This window comes from Acartia tonsa, chromosome 6 (genome assembly GCF_053477335.1).
Source record: "Acartia tonsa isolate MP-2025a chromosome 6, ASM5347733v1, whole genome shotgun sequence".
Lineage (NCBI taxonomy): Eukaryota > Metazoa > Arthropoda > Copepoda > Calanoida > Acartiidae > Acartia > Acartia tonsa.
Genome location: NC_137265.1, coordinates 51,291,339 through 51,297,811, shown reverse-complemented (window position 1 = coordinate 51,297,811; position 6,473 = coordinate 51,291,339).

Sequence of the window (6,473 nt, the reverse complement as noted above, 5' to 3'; positions counted from 1 at the left end):
ATAGTCTATCTATCTATCTATCTAGAAAGATAGTAATACATTTTCATTTGTAGGCAAAGTTAAGATTAATCTTATTCTAAACTTCTCACCTTATATCTATCTATCTTTCTAACTATCTATAAGTCTATATGTCTATCTATCTATCTAGAAAAATAGTGATACATTTTCATTTAGATCCAAAGTTAAGATTAATCTTATTCCAAACTTCTCACCTTATATATATCTATCTATATATCCATCTATATGTCTAATAGCCTATCTATCTATCTATCTAGAAAGATAGTAATACATTTTTATTTGTAGGCAAAGTTAAGATTAATCTTATTCTAAACTTCTCACCTTATATCTATCTATCTTTCTATCTATCTATAAGTCTATATGTCTATCTATCTATCTAGAACAATAGTAATACATTTTCATTTAGATCCAAAGTTAAGATTAATCTTATTCCAAACTTCTCACCTTATATATATCTATCTATATATCTATCTATCTATTTATCTATTTATCTATCTAGAAAGATAGTAATACTCATTTAGACCCAAAGTTAAGATAAATCTTATTCTAAACTTCGCACCTTATATCTATCTATATATATCTCTTTCTATCTATCTATCTGTCTTTTTATTTATCTATCAAACTATATATATTCCTGATTATTTATCTATTTTTTGTTGCCAAAGTTAAGATTAATCTTAACCTTATATCTATCTATATATCCAGTTTAGTGTAAGCTCTCAGAGCATACAGTCGCATGCACAATGTGAAAGCTGCAGTAAACTCACTTGTGACTTAAGTGAGTAACTTCACACAAAAAAAATTATAAATATCAACTTTAGTTTATAAAAATATTTATTCCAAGACATATCTTCTAGAAACTACAACTCAAAATGGATCTAAGTGATAATATCTACAAACCCAATTCAATGTCAACTACATTTCCTAGACAATATCAACACTTTATCTTCAAAATTTCATAATCCTCATAAATTAAAATCGCTACTATGTCATCTCCGCCTTCATTTATAAAAATAAAATTCTTCAAATTTAAAATATGGATCATGGAAAGAAAACAAAGTCATTCCTAATTAGGACAGAAGTCACTGGAAATTGGTCTAAGGAAGGCTACTTATGTCCTTCATCTAACAAAATCTAACTTAAGGGAGGTGACTTATGTCCTTTGTCTGACAAATTCTTACATTAGGAAGGCTGCTTATGTCCTTCAAGTTGCAAAACTTAGCTTTTCTGTCCTTCACATAGCAAAACCTCACAAAACATAGCATTTCTGTCATTCACATAGCAAATTCTTGCAAAAACATAGCAAATTCTTGCAAAACATAGCATTTATGTCCTTCACATAGCAAATTCTTGCAAAACATAGCAAATTCTTGCAAAACATAGCATTTATGTCCTTCACATAGCAAATTCTTGCAAAACATAGCAAATTCTTGCAAAACATAGCATTTATGTCCTTCACATAGCAATTTCTTGCAAAACATAGCAAATTCTTGCAAAACATAGCATTTATGTCCTTCACATAGCAAATTCTTGCAAAACATAGCAAATTCTTGCAAAACATAGCAAATTCTTGCAAAACATAGCATTTCTGTCCTTCACATAGCAAATTCTTGCAAAACATAGCAAATTCTTGGAAAACTTAGCATTTCTGTCCTTAACATAGCATTTTGGTCCTTCACATAGCAAAATCTCACAAAACATAGGTTTTTCTGACCTTTTTCTACCAGGAGATCAGAACTAAATCAGAACACACATAACAAGAGTTTTTACATAATACATTAAGATTATCAATTATGCATTTAACTCTGCATAAATTATGATAATTCATTATTATTACCCCTCCCCCCCCCCTATTTAAAATTTACCCCTGCATAAATTATGATAATTTATGCTGAGTTAAATGTACTGTTTGAACTTCTATCTAACAGGATATATATTTATGTATTATTTGTAATATTCTATATCTATCAATTGTTTGGTTACATGATTATCATTTTGTACATTATACAACCAAATTTGATGATATACTCAAAGATTTTAAGACCTCGAGAACTTTACATTCAAATTTCCCCTTTTAATCTTGTAAGTTTTCATTTTAATATCCGCAGAAAGTTGTCTCCAATGTGATGCGATAAATAACTATTATTGTTAAACAATTTGCTTCTGAAACTATTCAAATTAAAGATAAATAAATTTTAAAAGATTTCGGAATATAACTATTAACTATTCTCGCTACGCTTACTATGCTTAATGTTAAGAAGCAGCTTATAGTGCCTAATAAAAAATGACGCCAAACAATACAATTTTAGGCCAGCATACATTTTACCGTTGATCAATTAAAATGTATACTGGCCTGTCATTGGTCATTTGTATAGTATAACGTCATTTTTATTAGATACTATAAGCTGCTTCCAATGTTAATCTTGTTAAGATATGTAAAATCTAACCTTGCCTGAAATGAAAGGTAAAGAAAAGTTTTTAAGTTCAAGGAATCAGGTATAAATTAATGGAAGAAAATTTAGCCTTCAGTTCAGATCAACTAAATCACCTAACACAACTTTTTTTTCAAGCTCTGCGAAGTTTGCACAGTTTTAAATTGACTATTTTTGAAGAATTTTAATTTAAAGATATAAGCATGGGAATAAATACCTCTATCCAATTAGATTAATGTTGGCCTATCCTATCTACAGAAGGAACAAATTTGTTTATCATCATTAGGGGTAGGGGGAGAAAGTCAATCAAAAGTCATCCATGTGACGTCATAAAAGTGAGGGAGATGAGGGTAGAAGTAGGAAAGAAAACCTCTATAACGAGATGGATAATCTCTCATTTTTATGACGTCACAGTGATGATTTTTTAATGACTTTCTTCCCCTACTCATTGGGGGTGTATTGTACATTGTCTTATCCCTTAAAATTCCTGAACATTGTAAGCTTTTGTTTGATATACATGAATGTGAGATGGAAAAAGTTTATTTATCAAAATTTAGTCTGACAACTTTTGTTTGATAACATAGAATTCAGCTTCATCAGTCCATTTAAACTTTACCCCAGGTGTGTATGTCTACAGGGATCTCAAGGGATAAGACAATATTTGATAAGTTGATGTACATCCTTAAAGATGATAGACAAAATTACCCCTGACAACTTTTAGTTGATAACATAGAATTCACCTTTCAGTCCATTTAAACTTTACCCGAGGTATATATACACAGGGATCTTAAGGGATAAGACAATGGATGATGATAATTTGATGTACATCCTCAATGATGATAATCAAAGTTACCCCTGACAACTTTTGTTTGATAACATAGAATTCAGCTCCATCAGTCCATTTAAACTTTACCCTAGGTGTATATGTACACTACAGGGATCTTAAGGGATAAGACAATATTTGATAAGTTGATGTACATCCTCAATGATGATAGACAAAATTACCCCTGACAACTTTTGGTTAATAACATTGAATTCAACTCCATCAATACATTTAAACTTTACCCGAGGTATATATGTATTTACAGGGATCTCAAGGGATAAGACAATGGAGGATAAACTTATGTACATCCTCAATGATGATAAACAAAATTACCCCTGAAAAATTTTGTTTGATAACATAGAATTCAGCTTCATCAGACCATTTAAACTTTACCCCAGGTGTATGTGAGCGAGATCTTAAGGGATAAGACAATGGAGGATGAACTGATGTACATCCTCAATGATGATAAACAAAATTAACCCTGACAACTTTTAGTTTGATAACATAGAATTCAGCTCCATCAGTCCATTTAAACTTTACCCCAGGTGTATATGTGTGTACAGGGATCACAAGGGATAAGACAATGGATGATAAATTGTTTTACATCCTCAATGATGATAAACAAAATTAACCCTGATGATGACCTCTTCTGTAGAAACAAAGTATTGGTTAGAATGTTAAAACTCTAAAGTTTAGAACAAGCTACTTAAAAATATTTTCATCTTCATTACAGTAATATTGCATCCAGAATGGCTGGAAATTGTTTAATGATTGTATTGCAAACAATTTTCCACGAAAATTGAAATAAATATTATAAAATTAAGTTGTCAGTTCTTTTATCCCCGGACTTCGGCCCCTCGGATCTAACAAAATGGATTAATTTTAGAATTTTTTAATTTTAATAACCGCGGAAAGCTGTCTATAAGGCGATGCGATGAATAATTATTCTTGATTTTGGAGTGAGTCATTGTTTATATATGTTGATTGTAGTTTATCCATACAGGGAGGGAAGGGCTGTTAAATACACTAGTCCCCAAAGTTTTATGATAAAGTTTCCTTATTCGTTGGCTTGACAACTTTGGGGACTTTTTGTTAAATTTTATTGATTTGTTCATTAGATTGAGTGTCGATATATATTAAGCACTTATTGTACCTCATAAGGGGTAATTTTGTGTATCAGCATTCGGGATGTACATCAATTTATTGGCCATTGTCTTATCCCTTAAAATTCCTGATAATAATATGTATTTATTCATGCAAGGCCTAAAATTATTGTATATATATAAAAACACTGAAAAACCAGGATCTAAAGGGATAAGACAATGGCCGATAAATTGTGCAGTACAGTACATCCCCAATGATGATACACAAAATAACCCCTTCAATACTGTAGTTTACAATTATTGGTTGAACGTTTGGACACTCTATGTAAAAAATAGTCCCCAAAGTTATCGAACCTACGAGTAAGAAAACGTTATTATAAATCTTTGGGGACTATTGTAATAAACAGCCCAATGTGCACTCCCTCCCTGACTAAAATTATTGTATATATGTATAATATGGAGCAAAAACACTGAAAAACAAACAACTCTATTTGCATTTTCAAATCATTTGGCAAATCCCCTTTAACTTGTTAGTGGACCATAATGAACCCCCTCCTTCCACTCTACCATAGCAAGGATTTTAAATCATCATCTCCAATAATGATATAAAAAATTACAAATTCTATAGATTACAATTAGTGGTTGAAACTTTTGGCACTCAACTAAATAAACCAACGACCAAGCCTTTATTGCTTGATTTACTTCTAAGAGACAAAATAAATTGAAAATGATTGCTAAAAACGAGATATATATCTTCATGTCTTAGAATAGTATATTTTTTTTAAAATAGGTTGAAAAACATACTAACTTTAAAATAGATAAACCAACTAATCAAAATTCAATAAAAGTCTCCAAGGTTATTGAGCCAACGAATAAGTAAACATTTTATAAGACTTTGCTGACTAGTGTAATAAACAGCGCAATGTCCCCTCCCTCCCTGATTTAACAGACCAATCAATGGGGGGGGGGGGATTGTTAGCGCTCCCTTGAATGCTTGGAAATCTACAAATCATTCGTATATATTTTTAGATATGTTTATTCAAACAAACATAGCTTTAAAAGTTTGAGTAATAAAACAACAAATGTTAAAAATTTACAAAATATTTTTTTTATTTTTCAATTTTAAAAGTTGAAATCTCTATTTAGCTTTCTAAATATTGTGATATTTTCATTAATTTATTTACAAAATCTGTCAAAATTCCACCTATAGATACAATTTACAAGGTAAAACAGAAAACTTCAGAGATCAAGAGCGTTAAATACAATCAAGACCCCAATGATAATAAACAAAATCACACCTGAGCTGGATCTTTAAATCATTTCAATGGTGCGCCAAATCGGAGTGCGCCGAATTTCAGCCAATCACAGCACGGCATTTCATAAAATGCTGTGCTCTCTTTGGTGGAAAGTTGGCTCACCCCGATTTGGCGCACCATTGAAATGATGTAAAGATCCAGCTCTGCTGTAGATAAAAAAAAAATATTGGCTGGAAATTTTGTAAACTGCAAATTTGAACCAACCAATTGAGATAAAAGAACCCAATGTTGTTGAACCAACAAATGAGAAAGCGTGTTTATAAAACTTTGGATACCAGTTTAATTTAACTTTGTGGATTTGTGTGAGCACTAATAATAGAACTTGATACATTATCTCTTTTAGTTCATCAATCATTACAGTATTCAGTGTGATATAACTTCCGTTCCACTAAAAACTGCAATGGAAGCTTAACATGTAGCTCATCCAATTATCGTTGGGTAGGTGATTGGTTCGAATCTCGGTCTAAACCGACAAAATTGTATCTAGTATGCCTTGGTCCAAAACAGGCGTAACTAATTTCCAGAAAACCGTGTGCAACCAAAGGGATGGGTTGTCTGCAATAGGTAGGATGTTAGAGCCTTGTGACCTCGTTTTTTCTTATCCTTCCCAAGAGATTTTAGTCAGATATTTTTATAATTTTCGCATAATTACCGCAAATTTATACTTAATTAACAGCATAGCCAAAATGTTAAAAAATGTTATTATATATGTAATTAAAATTCTACATATATTATATATTCTTTGAGTTCAATGAGAGGTCGCTTAACTACTATGCAATTA